The 23,693-nt window shown below is 40.3% G+C and overlaps 1 protein-coding gene across 6 annotated transcripts in view; it reads right to left on the reverse strand.

Annotated features, from left to right (window-relative positions):
• Positions 1-22,068: 22,068 nt before the first annotated feature.
• The window catches only part of Bclaf3 (BCLAF1 and THRAP3 family member 3), a 65,223-nt gene continuing 63,598 nt past the window's right edge, over positions 22,069-23,693 (reverse strand). For all 6 annotated transcript variants that reach the window (XM_085684814.2, XM_048440705.3, XM_048440706.3 and 3 more), the window contains one exon: positions 22,069-23,155. The gene's annotated coding sequence lies outside the window, so the exon portion shown is untranslated. The remainder of the gene's footprint in view (positions 23,156-23,693) is intronic.

The raw sequence follows: 23,693 nt of genomic DNA on the forward strand, positions 1-23,693 counted from the left end.
CTTGATAAGTTTGTTTTTTCTTTTCTTTTTTTTTTTTTTGTATGTGGAGGCAGTGATTGTTATTATCTTGGGGTTTGTTTACTTTTTAGAGACAGGATTTCTCTGTGTAGCCCTGCTGTCTTGGAACTCACTCTGTAGAAAATGCTTTTATGTATGTATATGTGTGTACATATAAGTTTTGTGTAGAGTACTACATGCAGAGAGCATGTGTGTACATGTGTGTTCTTTCATGTGTGTGTGTTAAACAAAACAGAAATAATAGAAAAAGTGTGTGTCTGTCTGTCTGTGTGTCTGTCTGTGTGTGTGTGTCTGTGTATGTCTGTGTTTGTGTGTCTGTGTGTCTGTGTGTGTTCCAGGGAAGCAAGGACGGTTCAGCATATAGAAATTGCGAGTACAGCTTTTGACAAGGCTCTAGGTTTAATCCTCAGGACCAAAACAGAAAGAGAGAAAAAGAATATTATTTATTTGACTGAGCTTGGTAATATAATGCCTATAATTCTTGTGTTTGAGAGGGAGAAGTGGAACGAGCAGGAGTTCAAAATTATACTAGGCTAGATAGGTGTGAGAAGCCAGCCTGGGTTATATAAAACGCTGTCTCGAAAAGTCAAAACCTATATACAAATCAATAAATAAGATGCATCACATAAATAGAACGAAGGATAAAAAAATCATACAATCATCTCAAAATATACAGAAAAACTGCTGGATGATGGTGGCAAACACCTTTAATCCCAGCACTTGGGAGGTAGGGGCGGAAGATCTCTGTGAGTTTGAGGCCAGCCTGGTCAAAAAGCAAGTTCCAGGACAGCCAGGGACACACAAAGAAACCCTGTCTCAAAAAACTAACAAAAACACGTGGAGAAAACATTCAACAAAATTCAACATCCCTTGAGAATAAGAATAGTAAATGAACCATTGGAAAACCAATAGCCAACATCATACTGAATGGAAGGAAACTGAAAGTATTTCCTTTGAGATCAGAAACAAAATAAAGCTGGCCAAGCGCACTGTGATCATGCCATATTGTCTTAGAAATTTTAGCGAGAGCAATTAGGCAAGAAAAAGAAATAAAATGCATATAAATAAGAAATGGGTAAGTGGGCTGGAGAGATGACTTAGTAGTTAAGAGCACTGACCACTTTTCCAGAGGACGTGGGTTCAATTCCCAGAACTCACATGGCAGTTCAGCATGGTTAGTAACTACAGTTGCAGAGGTTCTAATGCCCTTTTCTGGCCTCCATCATCACTGCATGCATGTAGCACACAGACATACACAGAAAACATAACTTTTTAAGGTGATATCAAATTAACACTTTGCTGACGACTTGATAGCATAGATCGAAAAACCTAGACTAGACTACACACACACACACACACACACACACACAATTAAAATTGATAAATGAATTCAGTAAAGTAGCAGGATACAAAATCAACACACATATTAGTACCTTTTCTGAACACCAACAATGAATCTTAAAATAAAGAAATCATGAATGCAGGCCAGTGGAATGGCTCAGCAGGTAAAAGTACTTGTCCCAAAACCCTGATGACTTGAGTTTGCTCCCCAGAATGTATGTAAAGATGAAAGGAGAGAGAACTGACTTCACAAAGTTGTCCTCTAGCCTCCAAATAGGCACACTAGCATAGGAGTGTCCCCCATATCATACAATACAATAATAATAATAATAAATAAAATTCAAAAATAATATATATAGACTGAAGACAACCAACTTAGATGTATGCATGTGCAGTCCCACATGTGAAAATGTACAAACATATAAAGCACCCACATACACATGAAATCACAAATGAAAACCTATTCATAATAGCCACAAAAGAAAATAAAACACATAGGAATAAACTTAACCAAGGAAGTAAAAGACTTCTATAATAAAAAAACACAAGGGCCAGGCTTGGTGGTATATACCTATTATCCGAGCACTTGGAATGAAGGGGCAGGTCTGGTCTCTACATAGTGAGTTCCAGGGCAGTCAGGACTACAATGTGAGACACTGTCTCAAAAAGAAAAAGAAAGAAAGAAAGAAAGAAAGAAAGAAAGAAAGAAAGAAAGAAAGAAAGAAAGAAAGGAAGGAAGGAAGGAAGAAAAAAGAAAGGAAGGAAGGAAGGAAGGAAGGAAGGAAGGAAGGAAGGAAGGAAGGAAGACAACAATTAGACACAGAGACCTGGGTATAGAATACGGGACATAAAAATAAATTCATGCATTTATTGTCAATTGATTCTCAACAAAACTACCAAAAATAGCCATTAGAGAAAAGCTGCCACAAAAGATGCTGGGAAAGTAGGATAACTACACACAGATGTTTGAAACTTTTCCCCATTTCCCACCTTGGGCAGACATAAAAATGAATTAATCACCTTATGTGAAAACAGAAACTCCAAAACTATCGAGGGAAACATTTAAAATTTTTTTTGATGTAGGTGATGATTTCCTTGGCAGCACTCAAAAAGTACAGGAAATATAAAGATTTAACAAATAGGATTGTGTGAAATTAAAAGGCTTTGCATGCCCAACGAGACAATGAACAGAGCAATGAGAAATCTACAAAATGAGAGAAAAATCTTTGACAGCTATCCATCCAACAGAGGGTTTAATATCCAGATATACAAAGAATCCAGGTGACTGAATCATCCAATAAAAATGGGCAAATGATCTGAACAGATATTTTTCAAAAGAAATACTAGGACTGGAGAGATGACTCAGCTGTTGTACTGGCTGGTTTTGTGTGTCAACTTGACACAAACTAGAGTCACCAGAGAGGAAGGAGCCTCAATTGAAGAAATGCCTCCATGAGATGCAGCTGTAGAGCATTTTCTCAGTGATCAATGGGGAAGGGCCCAGTCCATGGTGAGTGGTGCCATCTGTGGGATAAGGAAACAGGCTGAGCAAATTGTGGGAAGCAAGTCAGGAAGCAGCACCCTCCATGGCCTCTGCATCAGCTGCTGCCTCCAGGATCCTGCCCTGATTGAGTTCCTGTTCTGACTTCCTTCAATGATGAAGAGCAATATAAAAACATAAGCCAAATATACCCTTTCCTCCCAACTTGCTTTGTGGACATGGTATTTCATTGCAGCAATAGAAACCCTAAGACAGTAGTAGTTAAAAGGACTTACTGATCTTCCAGAGGTCCTGGGTTTAATTCCCAAGCCCCACAGGGTGACTCACAACTATTTGTAGCTCCAGTTCCAGGGATCAAATGCCCTCTTCTAGCCTCCATGGGTACTGCATACATACTGGGCACAAACATACACACAGATCCACAGGCAGTAGGCAGAGAGAGTGAGAGAGACTGTAGGTCCGGCGTGGGCTTCTGAACCTTCAAAGCCCACCTCTGGTGACACACTTCTTTCCACAAGGCTATGCCTTCTAATCCTTTCAAATCGTGCCACTTCCTGGCGATCAAACATTCAAATCTATGAGCCTATGGAACCGTTCTTATCCAAACCACCACAGCCTGAAAGTAGAGAAGTGGGTGGGGGGGTAGTTCCAGGGTGGTAAGAGTAGAAAGAAAAATGTGATCTATGATCAAGGTATGCATACATGTATGAAAAGTGTACAGTTAATTGATACAAGTTATATGTGTTAAAAATGAAAAATGTGTGTGCATACAAAGTGGGTACATACATACCAAAAGTTGACAAGGATTGAGACCAAATTGCTAAATGTTGTTACCACTGAGTACTCAGTAGAAAGAATCAAAGGGAAAATAAAGTTCTTGTTTATAGTTTCTCACACTTTTCCAGAACTTTTCCAATCCAGAATACATAGCGTATATAGTGAGAAGAGCTTATTTTCAGGTTGTATAACATCACATGCAAACATGAGTGTCTGAAAGGCCTATAGACTAACTGCAGCAGCTGATGTCAGACATGTGACAGCAACATTGCTAAGAAAATCTGTCAACTCCCATTAATAAGTCACATGCCAGGAACGTGCTTCAGTAGTATACTGAAGTCATTCCCACAAGTCCACAAGTCTTGTTCGCTTCTGTTCTTATTTCATCCTAAAGTCTATGAGGTCCTTCCAATGTGATGTGTGGTACCTATCCTCTGGTTCCTAGGAGGCATTCAAAAAGGGTAATCAGTTCCCTCTTTTGTCCATTAGGTGGGAGAAGAAAGCTGTAGAAGACCCTACCGGCCAAAACACAAGCAGGAGAGCAAACTGGGAGACCCAGAAGTCAGCCCAGTCCACTTGGTGAGATGCAGGCTAATATATATATTTTTTTCTAGGGCAAAAACTGTTTTCACATAGAAGCCTTGTCTCAAAAGCCAAAATAAGGAAGAAAGGAAGAAAGAAGGAAGAAAGAAAACAGAGAGAGAAAGAAGAGAAACAAAACCAAAAAGCAAATAACCCCCCCCAAAAAAAAGCTGTTTTCCAAGAGTTTTATAGCAAAAACTAAAGTTGAAACATGAAATGTTTCAATACCTGACAATACCTGAAACCAGGTCATTTTTTTAAGTTTAAAGATTCTGCAGTTGCGGGCTGCGGAGATGGTTCAACTTGATAAAGGGCTTGCTCTGCAAACATGGTGACCTCAGTTCAGACTACCAGAGCCCGTGTAAAAAGCTGGGTGTGGGGGCAGTATGAATTCTTTTGTCTGTCTCAGACTCCCGATTCCTCTGATGTTGGAGTTTGCACTTTAATGTCCCCAAACGTTCATGTGTATGAGGCACGGTTCTCAGGGAAGCGGTGAAAGCTCTAACTGGGGTCTAGAGGGAGATCTTTAAGATGTTTGGGAATGTGACCTAGAAGGGGCTGATAGGACCCTGGCTGCTTCCTTTTCTCTCTGCTTCCCTTCACCCTGTCAGTTTTTCGAGACAAGGTTTCTCTGTGTCGTCCTGGCTGTCCTGGAACTCACTTTGGAGGCCAGGTTGGCCTTCATCAACCTGCCTCTGCCTTCCACGTGCTAGCATTAAAGGCATGCACCACCACTGCCAGGCCATGCTCCTTGTCTCTTGGTGTAAACAGTTTTAGGACCTCATATGCTTCTGCCATGACCAGACGCCTCACTATCGGCCCCAATGAAACAAACCTGGACCAAAAAGGACAGGAATATATTAGAATGGACTATACTGGAACCTTCAAAACTAAGAGGTGAGAAAAAACACTGTTCTCTCCCCACTTTTTTTTTTTTAAAATTTTGAGACCAGCGTTTGCTGTTAGCCCAGGCTATCCTTGAGCTTGCCTCAGCACCCCAAGTACTGAGATTACATATGTGAGTCATTCATCTTGTAAAACATTTTCTGGTTTTACTCTTTAAAAGTAGATCATCTGAGACTGTTGTTCTCAACCTTCCCAATGCTGTGACCATTTAGTACAGTTTCACGTTATGGTGACCCACAACCAAAAAATTATTTTTGTTGCTACTTAACAACTATAATTTGCTGCTTTTATGAATTGCAAACATCAGGGACAGAACTAGGAAGAGGATGAAATAAATAGACAGTGCTTCCTGGTTAGTGAGTGGGGTCTTCAACAGAGGAATGCTTAGGTGTACTCAGACAACTGATCCAGTGAGGTCAGAGGGTCAGGAATTAGGCACCGAAAAGGCAAATGCAAATTAAAGGTATTTGAGATGATGGAAACTGGGCAAACATGTGCAAGGGTATGAAAGCAAGAGTATGGGATGAGGGTTCAGTGGTTAAAATGCTTGTCGTGCAAGCATGAAGACCCCAGTTCAGACCCCCTGAAACCCATATAAATGCTGGTTAGTCATGGCTGTCAACCTCTATTCTACCTCAGAAGGTGGAGATGGGGGACCCCCAAAGTAAGCTGGTTAGCAAGACTAGTCATATTATCAAACTCCAGGTTTGATTGAAAAAAATTTGCCTTGAAAACTGGAGAGTCATCATGAACTGCTCTTACTGAGGACCTGAGTTTGATTCCTAGCACCTATTTGGAGGCACAGCTATCCAATTCCAGGTATCAAATGTCCTCTTCTGTCCTCTGTGGGCACCAGTCAGGCATGAGGTACACATGCATTCATTCAGGCAAAACACTCACTCCAACACATAAATCTACGGGGGAAAAAAAAGAGAATTTTTTTTAAAAAAAAAATTGCCACAGTGAATACAGTGGGTGAGCAAAGATGGTTCCCAACACCAACCTCAGGTCTTCACAAGCATGCACACATATGCAGTCATACTTAGACAAAAACTCTATATCTCACATGTGCAATATGATGGGCTTTCTAACAAGCCCACCATTGCAAACATGGCACCAGCAGATCTTGCTACCCCCTTCCCTCCCTCATCCTTGCTAAACCATTAGATTCCATTCCTAAAGCTAGCCCCCAAAGTCTATTCCCTTATTTGGCCACTCTCTTTTATGCCTGACTAAAATTCCAAGGCTCACCTATCAAAATTCCTTATTTGGCTACACTGACTAACATGTCCAAATCAGGACTGATCAGCTCACCCTAGCACAGACTTGACCTTTTCTCCTTAAAAACCACTCCTGCAGAGACATCTGCTACTACCATTGCACAATCCAGAGGCAGCCTCCTACCTCACTTGTCCCTCCAGGGTAATAAAATCTCCTTTGTGCTGAGAACTTGGTGTCTGAGTGTATTCTGTACTGACTCCAAGACTCCCTACATCACACACACACACACACACACACACACACACACAATGGCAAAAGATAAGCTAGAGCGGGGTACACTTGAATATGTCAAGTCGCTTGATCTATTCTTCTGGGAGGGTGTCTGAACAGAGAAATAAGCACACAGAAAATGTGCAACATCATTCCTCTAGGAAAACACTCCTGTCGGATTGGTTAGGAAACAGACGTGAAGCCGCTGGCGAAGTGGAACAACCAGAACTCTCATGCATTCTTGGTGAGAGTATAAAATGCTGAAACTATTCAGGAAAAGAGCTTGGTATTTTATTACAGAGCTGTCCATATGATGGCATGACCTTATAAATCCTACCCCTGGAAATTTACTTGCATGAAATAAATTTAGGCTCAAGTAAAGATTTAGTTTGTTCGTCGTGATTGCCAAAACATGGAAGCAACAAATGCTTATCAAGTATTGAGGAAACAATTAAATGCTGGTATATCCAGACAATAAAATATTACTTAGCAATAACAAAGAATGAATTTGGAGCAGTGGGGGGAGGGACTCTTTAATAATGCAAAGCTATGAGATTCATTTGTGTTCCCCCCCGCCCCACCCTACACACACCGAGACAGGCTTTCTTTGTATTAAGTGGGAATGTCCTGGAACTAGCTCCGTAGACCCAAGTGATGGCATATGCCACTGTCACCTGGCATGTTTTAGTATGTCTAGTAAGTCTTCACAAGCATAAACAAGTGCTTTCATAAACAGTAAAATTTGAGGTACAAAAATGAATCTTAAAAAGCCAATCTTAGGATGCCAAATACACTTTCATGTACTGTATAAGCTATTTATATAACATTCTAGAAAATACAGAACTATGGCTGTAGAAAACATACTATTATCCAGGTGTGGTACGTACACCTTTCATCCTAGCACTTGGGAAGCAGAGGCAGGTAGATCTCTCTGACCTCCAGCACAGCCGGAGCTATATAGTGAGACCCTGTTTCAATAAACAAAAACAGAAAAGGGAGAGGGGAGAAAGCACATTGTTAAGTAACAAAGGTATGAAACACCAAACGAGCCTGTTAGAGATGTAATTCAATGGTAGATCACTTGCTTAGCATGGAGGAGTCTGTTCAGTCACAGTAGCCACCCCCAAACTGGACAAACCAAAGAAAAGACACATTTCACACAATAAATATGAAAAGTGCTCAATACCGTTACCTTCCTGGGAACTGTGCAGATTTAAGCTACAACAAGTAGCATGTGATTCCAGCCACAGTGGCTATTACAGAGATAACACTGGCAAGGGTGTGCCAACAAGGAACTCTTAGACACTGTTGATGGGAATGGAAATCAGTCCAGTCAGTATTGAGTATCCTTACAAAATTAAACTACTGCTTCTAGGTATAGATGCAAAGGAAATGAAGTCAGCAAGCCAAAGAGATATCAGCACAGCAGCATTTACTGAGGTAGTGCTGACAGTTTTATGGTATGGAGTCTGTCTAAATGCCCTTTGAGAGTTGTTAAAGAGCGCCAGTGAGGTGGCTCAGCAGATAAAAGTGCTTGCCTACTGAGCATGAAGACCCGAGTCCCTGGAGTCTCTGAAGGAGAATGGACTTCTGAAAGTTATCTTCTGACCTCTACACACACAGGCATGCACACACACACACACACACAAATATAAAATTACAGAAAAGAGTGCGAGTAGATAAATAAAACGCAGCTCAGTCAATAAAGTGTCTCCTACACATGCATGAAAACCTGAGTTTGAATCCCCCAGCACCCACATAAAAGCCAGTTGTGGTGACTTGTGCCTACGCTCACGAGATGGAGACAGGCATATCTGTGAAATTCAATGACTGGCCAGACCAGTGAACTCCAGTTTCAGTGAGAAACCCTGTCTCAACAATATGAAGAGTAATAAAGGAAGATCCCTGATGTTAACCTCTTGCCTTCATAGACATACATATGTGTACAAACATCTACATGAATATGTACACATACCCCCGCCACACACACGAAAATATAGCATATATATGCACACACAATGGGGCATTGTTTAGTCACAAAAAACAGAATAGTATTTTTGCAAAAACTAAACTGGAGGACATCATGTTACACGACACAAGACCAACATGGAAAGTCAAGTACTGTGTGTGTGTGTTTCTTATATGTTAAAACTAAAAAAGTCAACCTAAATGTAGAATTATTTAATAAAAGTTGAAAAGGGTGCCTATGTAGAGGGGGAAAGGAGGTTGGGTTTGACCCGTACATATCATATAATATGGATGGAAAGATCACAATGGATCCCATTCTTATACACAATTAATATATGTGACTCAAGTGTTATTTGATAGGGGCTGAAGGTGGAAAGAGTGTAGAACCCCCTAAGAAACACAAAGAAAATTTTACAGGTGGTTTATTTAGGTTGTATTAGTGGTTACATATGGGTCTAAATTGATCAAACTCAATACATAATGTAAAAAGTGAGTATCATTTACCACCATAAATTTGACTTTTAAATTTTATAAAATTTCTTTTGTGCATGTTTTGCTTTTATCATCACTGTCTGTGCACCATGTGTATGCCCAGTGACCAAAGAAGCCAGAAGAGGGTGTTGGATCCCCTGAGACTGAAGTTACAGTTATAAGTCGCAATCTGGGTGCTAGAAATTGAATCCAGGTCCTCAGGAAGAGTAGCAAGTGCTTTCAACCACTGAGCCATCTCTCCAAACCCCCAGACTTTAAAATATTAATTCTAGGGACTGGGGCTATATATAGCTCAGTGGTAGAATACTCGCCTATCATGTATGAGGTCCTAGGTTCAATCTCTAGTATGGCAAAAAAAAAAAATCTATCGCTTCAGTCAGACATCGTGGTATATGCCTATATCCTAGCATTTTTGGAGGCAGAGATAGGATAACACACTCAGGGGCAGCCTGGGCTACAAAATGGCCTTTCCTCCCAAAACAAAGCAAAACAGTCTGACTGATTCTAAATACTGGCTTATAGCTGGTGAAGCTAGACAAGTTACTCACTCCCCTCTGTGCCTTAGCTTCATCAGCTATTAAATGAGTACAAGACTACTTTATGTATAGGGTTTTGTCAAGAGGAAACTTCAGTATCTGAGAAGTGTTCAGACCATCGCCCAGTAGAGTACTTAAAACACATACACTGTAATTGTGTGTGTTTGTGTAGCGTTCCCTCTCTCCCTCTATACTCACCCCCATGTGCATGTGTGTAGGTAGGCCAGAGGTGAAACTTGGGGATAATTACTCATCCATCTTGTTTTCTGAGACTCCCTCACTGTCATGGAACTCACGAAACAGGCTAGGCTATCTGGCCAGGAAGTCCCCAGAAATAGATTTACATTAAAAAAAATACAAAAAAGCCCACAAAAATCTGATAAGATTGCCTAGATTCTGAGTTCCTTTGTGAATTAGGCAGCTAAAATTGAGATTATGACTACAGGAAGAACACTTTTGAAGCTGAATCAAAATGAGAATAGTGGTAGGACATTACATTCAGATGGAAAATTTTAAAAAGCTTTCTTTCTTTTTGTTTGTTTTTCGAGACAGATTCTCTGTGAAGCTTTGGAGCCTGTCCTGGAACTCACTTTGTAGACCAGGCTGGCCTCAAACTCACAGAGCTCCATCTGCCTCTGCCTCCTGAGTGCTGGGATTAAAGGCGTGTACCACCACCTGGCTTAAATAGTCATTTTTAATGTGTGTCTGTAGGTTCCTAAAGAGACCAGAAGAGGATGTCAGATTCCATGGAGCTGGAGTTACAGCAACTGTGAGCTGTCTGACGGAGGTGCTGGAGCATGAACCCTGGTTCTCTGCAAGAGCAGCAAGTGCCCTTAACCACTGAACTCTCTCTCCAGCCCCTAGATAAAACTTTTTACCTAAAAATGGGGTGTGTATAGTTCAGAGTTAAAACTTACTTATTTTCTTCTTTTGGTTTTTTTGAGACAGGGTTTCTCTGCATATCCCTGACTGTCCTGGAACTTGCTATGTAGATTATAGCTCAGAGATTCATCTGCCTCTGCTTCCTGAGTGTTGGAATTAAGGGCATGCGCCACCACCACTCAACAGAATGTATTCTTTAAAAATGCTTTAATTTTTTTCATCTATTTTGATCATATTCTTTCCCATCCCCCAACTCCTTCCAGATTCTCTCCACCCACCCACCCTCATGTTCTTTCTCAAGCTCTCAAAGAGCAAAATAATAACAAAAAATGAAAATCAACACAGAAAAACTAAAATCAGTAAGGCAAACAAACAAAAAAGCCAAAAACAGTCACCCAAACAAAAGTGTACAGAAAACCCACGAAGCCCATTCTATGTTGGTAAACGACACATGGGCACAGGGCCAGCACTGGAGCACGAAGTGTAATCCATTGGAGAAAAACGATTTTCCCTTTTGGAACAGGTATCAGTTGCTAATAGCTTCTTGGCTAGTGATGGGACTTTGGGTCCATTTCCCCTTCTTAGTCCTGGAATTTTTGTCTGGTTTCAATTTGTGCAGGTTTTGTGGATTCTGTCGCAGTCTCTGTTAGTTCTGTGTATCCACTCTATCTTACAGCTGAGGTTCCACTATTCATATATACTACCTTAGCTATTCTCTGTCAATGGCACTTGATTTATACCCTTCAGCTCTTCTGATTAATGTTACAATGAACACTGTCACAAAGGTATCTCAGTTAATGTTTTCTTTTCAGATATATAGCCAGAAGTTGCCTGGTCATATGGTAATTCTGTTTTTCAGGGAAACATTTTTAAATTTTTTTTTATTTATTAAAAATTTCCACCTCCTTCCCGCCCCCTTTTCCCTCCCCCTCCCCACCTCTCCCTCCCTCTCTAGTCCTAAGAGCAGTCAGGGTTCCCTGCCCCATGGGAAGTCCAAGGTCCCTCCCCTCCATCCAGGTCTATAAAAGTGAGCATCCAAACAAATCAGGCTCCCACAAAGTCAGTCCATGCAGTAGAATCAAAACCCAGTGCCACTGTCCTTGGCTTCTCAGTCAGCCTTCATTGCCAGCCACATTCAGAGTGTCCAGTTTGATCACATGCTCCATCACTCCCAGTCCAGCTGGCCTTGGTGAGCTCCCATTAGATCAGTCCGACCGTCTCAGTGGGTGGACACACCCCTCGTGGTTCTGACTTCCTTGCTCATGTTCTCCTTCCTTCTGCTCCTCATTTGGACCTTGGGAGCTAAGTCCAGTGCTCCAATGTGGGTCTCTGTCTCTATCTCCATCCATCACCAGATGAAGGTTCTATGGTGATATGCAAGATATTCATCAGTGTGGCTATGGGACAAGGCCAGTTCAGGCACTCTCTCCTCTGCTGCCCAAGGAACAATCTGGGGACCTCTCCTTGGACCTGGGAACCCCTCTAGAGTCAAATCTATTGCAAACCCTAAAATGGCTCCCTTAATTAAGATATTTACTTCCCTGCTCCCATATCCACCCTTCCTCCATCCCACCCATCCCATTCCCCCAAGCTCCCCCGAATCCTCCCCCTCTCCCTTCTCTCTACCCATTTCCACTTACATCCACATCCCCACACCCCCGTGCACCCAAGTTTTGCTTGGCAATCTTGTCTACTTCCAATATCCAGGAGGATAACTATAGGATTTTCTTTGGGTTCACCTTCTTATTTAGCTTCTCTAGGATCACGAGTATAGGCGCAATGTCCTTTAATTATGGCTAGAATCCACTTATGAGTGAGTACATACCATATTAATCTTTTTGGGTCTGGGTTACCTCACTCAATAAAGTGTTTTCTATTTTCATACATTTGCATGCAAAATAGTAAGCACAGACAATAAGAGCAACAATGAATAAACGGGACCTCCTGAAACTGAGAAGCTTCTCTAAAGCAAAGAACACTGTCATTAAGACAAAAAGGCAACCTACTGATTGGGAGAAGATCTTCACCAACCTCTCATCAGACAAAGGTCTGATCTCCAAAATATACAAAGAACTCAAGAAACTAGACACTAAAACTCTAATTAACCCAATTAAAAAATGGGGTGCTGAACTGAAAAGAGAATTCTCAACAGAAGTTCGAATGGCCAAAAGACACTTAAGGTCATGCTCAACCTCCTTAGCAATCAGGAAAATGCAAATCAAAACAACTTTGAAATACCATCTTACACCTGTCAGAATAGCTAAAATCAAAACCACCAATGATAGACTATGCTGGAGAGGATGTAGAGTAAGGGGAACACTCATCCATTGTTGGTGGGAATGCAAACTTGTGCAGCCACTGTGGAAATCAGTGTGGCGGTTTCTCAGGAAACTGGGAGTCAACCTCCCCCAGGACCCAGCAATTCCACTCTTGGGAATATACCCTAGAGATTCCCGAACATACTACAAAAGCATTTGTTCTACTATGTTCATAGCTGCACTATTTGTAATAGCCAGAACCCGGAAACAACCTAGGTGCCCCTCAATAGAATGGTTAAAGAAGGTGTGGCACATATACACATTAGAGTTTTACTCAGTGGTAAAAAACAATGACATCTTGAATTTTGCATGCAAATGGATGGGAACATTTTTTTTATTCTTCTCTCATACAATTTACCTCTCCTTCCACTCCTTCCAGTCACCTCTCTCCCCCAGATGCACTCTTCTTCTGCTTCCCTTCAGAAAAGAGCAGGTCTCCCAAGGACATCAACTGAACATGACTGTAACATGAGGGGCCAACTTGTTGGGGTTTCTGTCCCGCCCAGTACCCCACAGCTGGCCAATCCCAAAGAGAAAATCACACACAGGACTCCATAATGTTATAAACTGATTGGCCCATTAGGTCAGGCTTCTTGTTAACTCTTATAACTTATATTAACCCATTATTCTCATCTATGTTAGCCATAATGGCTCCATACCTTTCTCAGCTGGACAAATTACATGCTGCCTCTTCAGTGGTCTGCGCAGGAGTGGCAGAGGGACCTTCCTCAACCGTAGCCTTATTCTATTCTCATTGCCCTGCCTCTACTTCCTGTCTGGTTGACCCACCTATACTTCCTGCCTGGCCAATCAGCGTTTTATTAAAATATGATTGACAGAATACAGACAATTCTCCCACACCACATGACATAACAAGTTACAGTAAGACTAGACACATACTCTCATATCAAGACTGGATGGGTACCTTAATAGAAGGAAAAGGACCCCAAGAGCAAAAGAGTCAAGAGACACCTACACACACTCTCACACTTCAATAATTCTTCCTCCCCTCTTCTGCAGGGTTCTCCTGGCTTCATTTAGTGTTTGGCTGTGGGTTTCTGCACCCACTCCAATGTGCTGCTGGAGAAAGTCTCTCTGATGACAACTGAACAAGGCACTTAGCAGAATACCATTAGGAATTATTTCATTGACTTTTTTTTGCCAGTCATATTAGGTTCTACAATAGGTCTATGGGGCATCCAGCTTCTGGTTCCTGGCCCTCTAGGCAGTGTCATGGGCTCCCACTGGTGGTGTGGGCCTCATGTCGGACCAGTCACTGGTTGGCTACTCCAACAAATTCTGTTGTCACCTTTAGCCTAGCACATCTTGCAGGTAGGAAAATTTGTAGGTCAAAGGTTTTGTGTCCCAGGGCTAGAAGCTTGTCTGGTTATGCCCACATCAGAATATGGACAATTCAGGCTCTCCCAGGGCTAGAAGCTTGTCTGGTTATGCCCACATCAGAATATGGACAATTCAGGTTCTCCATCTATCATTACTAAGATTCTTCACTGGGGTCACCTTGTATTTTCCAGGGAGTTTCCACTGCACTGGGTGTCTACATAAACTCCCATGCCCTCCAATGTTAGACGTCTCTCCCTGTACTTTCTTCCTCCACCCCCAACCTGATTCCTCCTATTCTCATCCCTACCCACCTCCAATCCACCTGTAAAATTTCTTCTATTCCCCTTCTCAGGGAGATCCATGTTTCCCCCCCTAGAGCCCTCTTGCTTACTTAGCCTCTTTCGGTCTGTGGATTATAGCATGATTATTTGGGGAATATATTGGTAACTATTTGTCCTCCACAATTGTTAGGAACCCATTAAGTGAAAAACATTGTATTTCCTGCAGTATCTTGCACAAACTGTCACCAGCAACTACTTCTCAACATTAAAGTCACTTTCTTCTTTACTAAATATTAAGTATTATTACAAAGGATTAGAAACCAAGGAAAGACTTTCCTTTAGAAATTTATTAGCAGGACTAGGCATGGTGGCTCATGCCTGTAAATCCCAGCATTTAGGGGACAGAGGCAGATGGATTGCTGGAAGTTCATGTCAAGTTTAGGCTATAGAGCAAGTTCACAAAAGTAAGAGGAAAGATAATTACCTGCAAAGTTTAATTTCTTAATATCTTAAGCAATGTGTACAGCAAAAATAGCTTCTTAAATTTTAACATTATAATTCAGGAATACAAAAGACATGTTTAATTTTCTGGGAATGGGATTTTATCCCTTGTCCCATATAATGGATGCAAGTGAATGTCATACCAACTTAAACATGTTTTATACATGTTTATGATAATCTGCAAAGACCAAATATACATTAAATTATAATCTCAACTACCAAAAAAGCTCATAGATTAATGAGAAAACCAAATATTTGAACAGTAGGTCTATAATTTTTCTTCCATTTTCATACCATATTTTAAAAAAAAAAACTGAATTCCGAAGATCTAAAGAACACTCTAACAGCAATTATGAACCAGGGCATGCCTGTGATCCCAGCACCTGGGAAGTGGAGGCGGATGCATCAAAGTTCAAGATCAGCCTTGATCATACAGCAAGTTCCAGGTTAGTGTGGGACATGTGAAGTCCTGCCTCAAAAACTAAAGGGAGGGAGAGGGAAAGAGAGGGAGGTGGAGGGACAGAAGGAGAGAGGGAGTGACTCTAAACCTTGACAGCCAAAACCAGAAAGGTGCTCCAATGAACAAAATGAGCAGGTACAAGTCAGGAAACAAGGAAACAAGTCAGGGTCACATTCCTTTTAAGAATCTAAGTGAATCTATGTTGGCTTAATGGACTTTGGCTACCATCTCTCCTGATATCTCTGAAGGTTAGGTGTTACAAATAGATAGCATAGGTTTGAAGCATGATTAATAAAAAACCCAGAGACAGATATTGGGGTTCAACCTGAAAATCAGAAAAGCAAAACAGCCAGCCACTGGCTCTTACCTCGACCTCAATCCAAAAATGGTGATCCTGTCTCAAGGAATCCTCAGAATGAAACTGACTGAGAGCTGTTTCCTCCAGTCTTATACTCCTCTCTAAGGCTAGAATTAAAGGCATGCACCACTATCAACCCAGTTTCTATGGCAAACTAATGTGGCTACTGAGATGAAAGGTGTATGCCACCACTGCTTGGTCCGTAAGGCTAACCAGTGGGGTTGTTATACTCTCTGAACTTCAGGCAAACTTTATTTATTTAAATACAAATGAAATACTAGTACATAGGTTTATTTGTAATGACATGTAAACCTTAACTCAATTCTGGGTCTATATATAGACTCTAATGATTATTTTATTAATAGGGAAAGAGAAAAGTTTTAAGTCTTTAAAAGAAAATGTGGGGGCTGGAGAGATGGCTCAGTGGTTAAGAGCATTGCCTGCTCTTCTAAAGGTCCTGAGTTCAATTCCCGGCAACCACATGGTGTCTCACAACCATCTGTAATGAGGTCTGGTGCCCTCTTCTGGCCTGTAGGCATACATGCAGACAGAATATTGTATAAATAATAAATAAATAAATATTTTTTTTAAAAAAAGAAAATGTGTATAGCCCAGGCTGTCCTTGACCTTGAATCTGACTGTGAGGCTAACCACTAGCTTGTCTTTCCTTTTTAAAAAAAAGTGACAAAAATTTAACTTTTATATAACTATGCTACATTTTACATATCAATAATTTATACTAAAATATCAACACCACACATAAATAAGTTCATCACTTCTTATAATGTGGAAGGAGGAAGAGCAGGGAATGAAACCTCACTGGGCTACAGTGAAGCAGACATCCTAATGAAGGTAATGTTTGTTCACATGTTTTTAGTGACTGACATTCAGTGATGGGTAGGATGAAATGTTCTTACCACTTTTAAGAGAATGACTTTCATAACAATGCTAGGTGTTCTGTTATGTGACAACTATAGAAAACCACAGTCCCTCCAAATCCCTCCCAGTTATGTAACCAAGTGTTAACAATGAGTAAGCATGCTTCCGACCTCTATGCATTCATATGTATGCCCAGGAATAATAGCAACAATCACTCACTATATTTATTATAATTTTAATTAAATCCAATAGAAAAAAATCAGAAGCAAAATTGAAGAAGCTGCTGATATAGAATGCTGTCAGACATTGGAGTTATACTAAGAACCAGTATGTGAAAGTCAAGAACCTGTGAAAAACTTAACATACATTATTAGGGCCTGTCTTAGTCATTGTTCTATTTACTGTGAAGAGACGCCATGACTAAAAGATATCATTTAATGAAGGTGTGTTTACAGTTTCAGAGATTTAGTCCATGCTCATCATGGCAGGAAGCATGACAGCAGGCATGGTGCTGGAGCAGTAGCTAGAGCTACATCCTGATCCACAGTAGGGTGGTACAGGGGAATACAGGATTGGCATGGGTTTTTTCAAAAAACCAGCCCCATTAACATACGTCCTCTAACAAGGCTATACCTTCTAATCCTTCTCAAATAATGCCACTCCTGGTGACTAGGCATTCAAATATATGAGCCTATGGGGACTGCTCTTATTCAAATAACCACAGTGCTACCCAAGTGGTCCCACCGTGACTGGGCTGTATAATTCATGCCTTCTGGATTGCAACCTTAGGATATTATGACTTAACATGACAGCTGACCATGGACATTGGTTTTAGAATTCATCCCATTTCCCTCCACAAGTTACAATTTGTTGACATTTTTTGTTTAAATTTATGACATTACATTTACTTCCTATTCTACAAATATGATTCAATTTCAGTGTCTTGGTTCTATCTTCATGGGTTTGAAGTTGCAATCGTCTGCTGTGCTGAACTCTGTGGGGGAACCTGGTGTTCCCTTTCCTTTTCTGAGCCCTTACTGAATGTCTAAATTTAGGCTTGCTGGAACATCCAAAGGTGCCCCTTCTTTCTGTGATATTGACTTCTCCAGGATGTTCTAGTACCTCAGGAATGCCTAGTCACTCTATGGTGGAGTCCCAAGGGCAGCACAGGGGGTTTACCTTCACTTTCTTCCACATTGCCTGGTCACCCTGTCAGTCTTTTGGTCATGTTGGAAGCTCTTTGTTACCAAGACTTGTCACCTGTTTCTTTATAAGGTGACACTTGTGTGGAAGGGTTTGAAGTCATGCATCTTGACATCTAACACCTAGCTGTATTCACATCTCCCTTCTTTGTCTGGTGGCTGCTAGACATTATATATTTGGTTGTTGCTAGCTAATACAGAGAGGCTTTCTGACTTAGCTTTACTTTTCTTGTTCCTGCCTCAAAGCATTCCCATCTTTCTCTAAAAAGATGTTCAAGGGCTGGGGATATAGCTCAATGATTAAGCATTTGCCTAGCAAATATGATTCCCTGGGTTTGAGCCCAAGTATCATCAAGCAAACAACAACACAAAAAGGGGAGTTCATTCACAGTACTGGCTAGTTTTATGTCAACCTGACACAAGCTAGTCATCAGAGAGAGAGCCCCAGTTGAGAAAATGCCTACAGAAGATTAGGCCTATAGGGCATTTTTTTTTAATTAGTGGTTGATGGGGAAGTGCCCACTCCATTGTGGGTGGGACCATTACTGGTCAGGTGGCCCTGGGTTCTATAAGAAAGCAGGCTGATGTCAGGCGGTGGTGGCACACACCTTTAACACCAGCACTCGGGAGGCAGAGGCAGGCAATCTCTGTGAGTTTGAGGCCAGCCTGGTCTACAGAGCAAATTCCAGGACAGCCAAAGATACATAGAGAAGTCCTGTCTCAAAAAACAGGAAAAAAGCAGGCCATTAATAAGTAATATCCCTCCATGGCCTCTACATTAGCTCCTGCCTTCAGTTTGAGTTTCTATCCTCACTGCTTTTGATGAACTGTTACATAGAACTGTGAGTGAAATTAACCCTCTCCTTCCCCACATTGCATTGGATCATGTTATTTTGTCACAGAAACTGTAGCCCTAAGACATTAACTAAAATATGATAAGTTGGTATGGATCTATTTAAAATATTTAAATGAGCTGGGTGGTGGTGGCAAAAACCTTTAATCTCAACACTTGGGAGGCAGAGGCAGGCAGATCTCTATGAGTTGGAAGCCAGCCTGGTCTACAGCTAGTTCGAGGATAGCCAGAGCTACACAGAGAACTCCTGTATTGAAAAAAATAATAATAAAATATTTTAATGTACATATATTTTTCAATAGAAAGAAATAAAAGTGTATATTACAAAATACGAGTTCTCTCTGTGATATGGTAATGGGCAGGGTTTTATTTATTAAAGATTTACTTATTATGCATACAGTGTTCTGCCTGCGTGTATGCCTGCATGCCAGAAGAGGGTACCAGATCTTTTTTCTTTTCTTTTTTTTTCCTTTTGGTTTTTCGAGACAGGGTTTCTCTATGTAGTTTTGGAGACTGGTCTGAAACTCACTCTGTAGAAAAAGTTGACCTCGAACTCACAGAGATCCACCTGACTCTGCCTCCTGAGTGGAGGGATTAAAGGCATGAGCTACCACCACAAGGGCACCAGATCTCATTTTGGATGGTTGTGAGCCACCATGTGGCTTCTGGGAATTGAACTCAGGCAGGTCCTCTGGAAAAGCAACCAGTGCTCTTAACCACTGAGCACTCCCATCCCCAATTGGTAGGTTTTTTTAAAAATCTATATTTATACTGAGATAATTATAAATTCATATTAGTTATAAAAATAACAGAAAAATCCAGGTACAGTGGCACAAACTTGTGATTTTCGTACTTATATAATGAGATTCTGCCTCAAAAGCCAAAACAAAACAAAAGAAATAATACAGCAGAACCCGGATACATTTTACTCATTTTTTTCTTTTTTTAAAAAAGATTTATTTATTGTGTATACAGTGTTCTATCTGCATGCATGCCTGCATACCAGAAGAAGGCATCAGATCTCATTATAGATGGTTGTGAGTCGCCATGTGGATGCTGGAAATTGAACTCAGGGCCTTTGGAAGAGGAACCAGTGCTCTGAACCTCTGAGTCATCTCTCCAGCCCCCATTTGACTCATTTTTAACTAACATCCATTTTTAAAACCAGAAAACCCACCAAACAAATAGTCAGAGGTTCATCTAGTCAATAGGGGAAAAAAAACTGAACTATTCAACCAGGAATCAACTTCTTCCTCAACCTTTTGTGTCTCTGTTACAATATTTAATGCTCTATTTAGAAATTCTATCTTTGTGGATCGTTCCCTCTAATGGTTTGAAAATCTCCAGAGCAGAGGTGATCTTACTATTGTCACCCTACTACCAGTGACAAGTCTAGCACATGGGAGAAATGAGAGGAGGCAATGGCTTAGTGAGTAAAAGCACTTGCCACACAAGCATAAGGATCTGGATTCAGATATCCAGCATCCACACACAGCCATGTAAGATAGCACATGCCTGTAAGCTGTGCTACATTCCATTACAGCTACATTCCTTCAGCAAGATGGGAGGTGGAGATAAGAGAATACCTAGAAGCTTGCAGGCCAGCTAGTCTGGCATATGACACAGCAAACAAGAAACCCTGTTCAAACAAGGTGGAAGGCAAAGACCAACACCTGAGAGTCTCCTCTAACCTCCATGTGTTTAATGACATACGAACACTTGCACTCACACATACAAAGATAAAAAGAAACTCCTCAAGTCTTAAGCAGTTAAGCATTTAAGAATTCAGATTCTTTTTCAGGCCATTGAAAGTGGTCTTGTTCAATTTCCATATAAAAATTAGATATATAAATCCTACTCACTTCTAACTGATTCCTCATTCAGTTAACATCACTGAGTTTCTACTGTTAACTAAGATGTTGGATGCTGAGGATTGTGGCTAACAAGACTGACATGGTCCCTGTTTCTACCATATGCTCTAAATTATTTTAATTTTAAATGTGTCCAGGATTATTTTTATATTTTATGAATTTTTAAGACAGCATCTCACACAGTAGCTCAGGCTGGCCTGAACTCACTATGTAAGTCAGGCAGATTTCAAACTTGGGACAGTTCTACTGTCTCAGACTCCCAAGTGCTGGGATTACAAGTGTGAACCACCATACCTGGTGTGTACTTTATAAAGCAAATATTTCTTATACCAATAATAATTTCTAAATACTATTTTGCCAGATATAAAACTTTGAATTCTGAGACAATGCCAAGAAGTTATCCAAATAGGCCTAAATTGGGAATCAGTTGTGAAATGAAATACTAAATTAATAATCTTATCCTTAGGAGCTACAATAAATAAAACATCTATAGTCAAGCTGTTTATCAGGCTTCACTTCTATGTACATGGCCATTTTCCTTACGAGACTACAGAAACCACTAAGGCATACAGGGCCCATGTGCCTCATTCTTTTTCTTGTTCACTGTTACATGAAACACATACATGCATACATGCACTCATGCACACAGATCAGTCAATCAAATGATTGATTTCTATAGTTTCAGAACTGTCTACTAAAATATGGGAACAAATGAAATAAACTATTTTAAAAGTAGGGTCTGGACAGATGGCTCAGCAGTTAAGAGTACCAGCTGCTGCATCAGGAGGCCTCAATTTAGTTACCAGCATTTACTGGCATCTCATAATCACCTGTAACTCCAAGTCCAGGTGCTACAACGTTGTCTTCTGGCCTCTGTGGGCATGGCATGATACCCATGCAGTAAAAACCATCTATACACATAAAATAATAAAATAAAAAATTGAGTTTGATGGACTGAGTATGTAGTTCAGCTGGTAGAGTTCTTGCATAACATGTATGAAACACCTTATAAAAAACACGAATGGTGGCAACATGCCTGTAATCCCAACACTCTAGAGATCATCAATGTCATTCATCCTCAGCTATATACTGAGTTCCGCATTAGCCTGGGCTACATTAGACCCTGACTCAAAAAAATTAAGGTAGTTTTTTTATGTACTCAGTCAATGCAAACTTGCCATATTATTGTATACAAGATTTTCTCCTTAGCCTCAGTTTCATGTATAGGAGGTTTGGAAAACCTGATTTCTAGAAATGGCACACAGTACAAAAATCAGGTCGTCTATTCATCATCCAGTTACCACTGAATCAAAGCTCCAATGTCCCTTATCACTGACCCATTTAAAGAAGAGTGGTCCTTGTATGAAAAAGAATTTAAATAAAAATTTAAAAAAGAAAATAAGGAAAACATACATCATTATGTGTTTCCCCAGTATCCAACATCAACAGAGATTACCCAGGGTTGTCAGTCTGATAGAGAATTAAAAGCATGTTCTCACCAACTGCCAGGTAACAGCTTTGAGCAGAAAGAGCAACAATATTTTATTTTCTTACAAGTAAACATTTCACAAAAATTTAACTGAGAATGTGTATGTACTTTTAAACAGAAGGAAAGAAAACAAAGGAGTAAGTTTCAGGACCTACAGGTTGTATTGAATATCCCATGGATCCTATCTTACATTTAGTAGGTATATAACACCTATCAACTGAACCAAAGATATGCCCTCTGTAAGATGTGTCTGCAAAATGTGTAATACCACAGTAGTAAAGTACAATGTTCAAATATGTAATTTTGTCTGTCAGATTTTAAAAGCCTTTAAAAATATATGCACAAGCTTGCCCTGAGGGAAAAGAAGATGGACTAGAGATTACAAAATCCTTACATATTTTCCATATTAGCATTTGAAACTAGAAAAGAGCAAATAGTCATGGGAATACCCAAGACACGCATTTACTAACAATTCAGTGCACTTGCCATGACCCGATGGAGAGGACGCACCTTTTCTCTAGGGTTCTTATATTTGATTATGAAATGGATGATGTACATAGGCCTTGATCTCCAGAAACTTCAGAAAACTTCAAGTTAGAAGTCAAAATGTCATCAGAAAAAGAAAAGCCAGTATAAAATTTGCTACTGTAAGGCCACTGTTTAAAGTTATTTCATGTAGAGACACTACTATATAATTCTGATATTTGTTTTTTATAACATAAACAAAGCTTTCAACATATAAATGTTTAGATATAACTTGATTAAATTCTCTCGGTGAAACCATACTCAGAAAAAGATGTATCAGCAAATAATGCCCCCAAATGATCCTGCTGAGAGTTTTTGCAAAAGAGCTTGTAGTTAAATACAACTTTGCAACTGAATTAACAGTGATTAACAGTGATTGTTAAGTGTAAAAAAGTTGCAGCATTCCACTACTGAAAAATAAAGATATTTTATCAAGAAAGTTACAGTATTAGTGTCTTAGTGTCAATTCCAATTCCTGACCAAACAAGATGCTCAGTTATATATCCTCAGTTAAGTCCTCATGTAGGGTCAGTTCCATTTGCAACAATTCCAAGTTGGTTTTCTGTGGCAATATTGTGTATTCCTATCAAGAGAAAACAAGAGAAATATGAGCTTCAAGAGAAGAGTCAGTTATAACATCTGAGCTAGAGTTTGACCCACAGTGCAGTTCTCAAAATGCTTTCATCTGTATAGTGCTAACTTGCACCTCACAATTCACACAAAGTAATGTGGAACCCTGAAGATGCCATCCAAACATGGAACAAACCAAAATAAGCAAAAATGGATCAGACTAAAACCCCATTAGATGGTACTGGTCTTAGCAAATGGAGGAAACACAGTGCTCCTTGCAAGTTTTTCTGGGAAAGCACTCTGGCCTAAACTCAAGATTCAAATGTTGCCTTTCCAGTCCCCGATACAACAGAGGCACAGATGTGCCTAACTAGTATGTTAGCCTTTCCATCACATAGTACTTCTTATTCCAAAACTACATAGACTCTTGTAATGAGTTGATAATTGCAAAGAAAGCTTTTAGAAAATTTTCAGATGGTTGTCAACATAAAGATATAAGGTTTCAATAAATATGAGAAAAAAACTCACAAGAACAGAACGATTATGATAAA

Source organism: Myodes glareolus, chromosome X (assembly GCF_982192425.1).
Source record: "Myodes glareolus chromosome X, mMyoGla1.1, whole genome shotgun sequence".
In the NCBI taxonomy this organism is placed as follows: Eukaryota; Metazoa; Chordata; class Mammalia; order Rodentia; family Cricetidae; genus Myodes; species Myodes glareolus.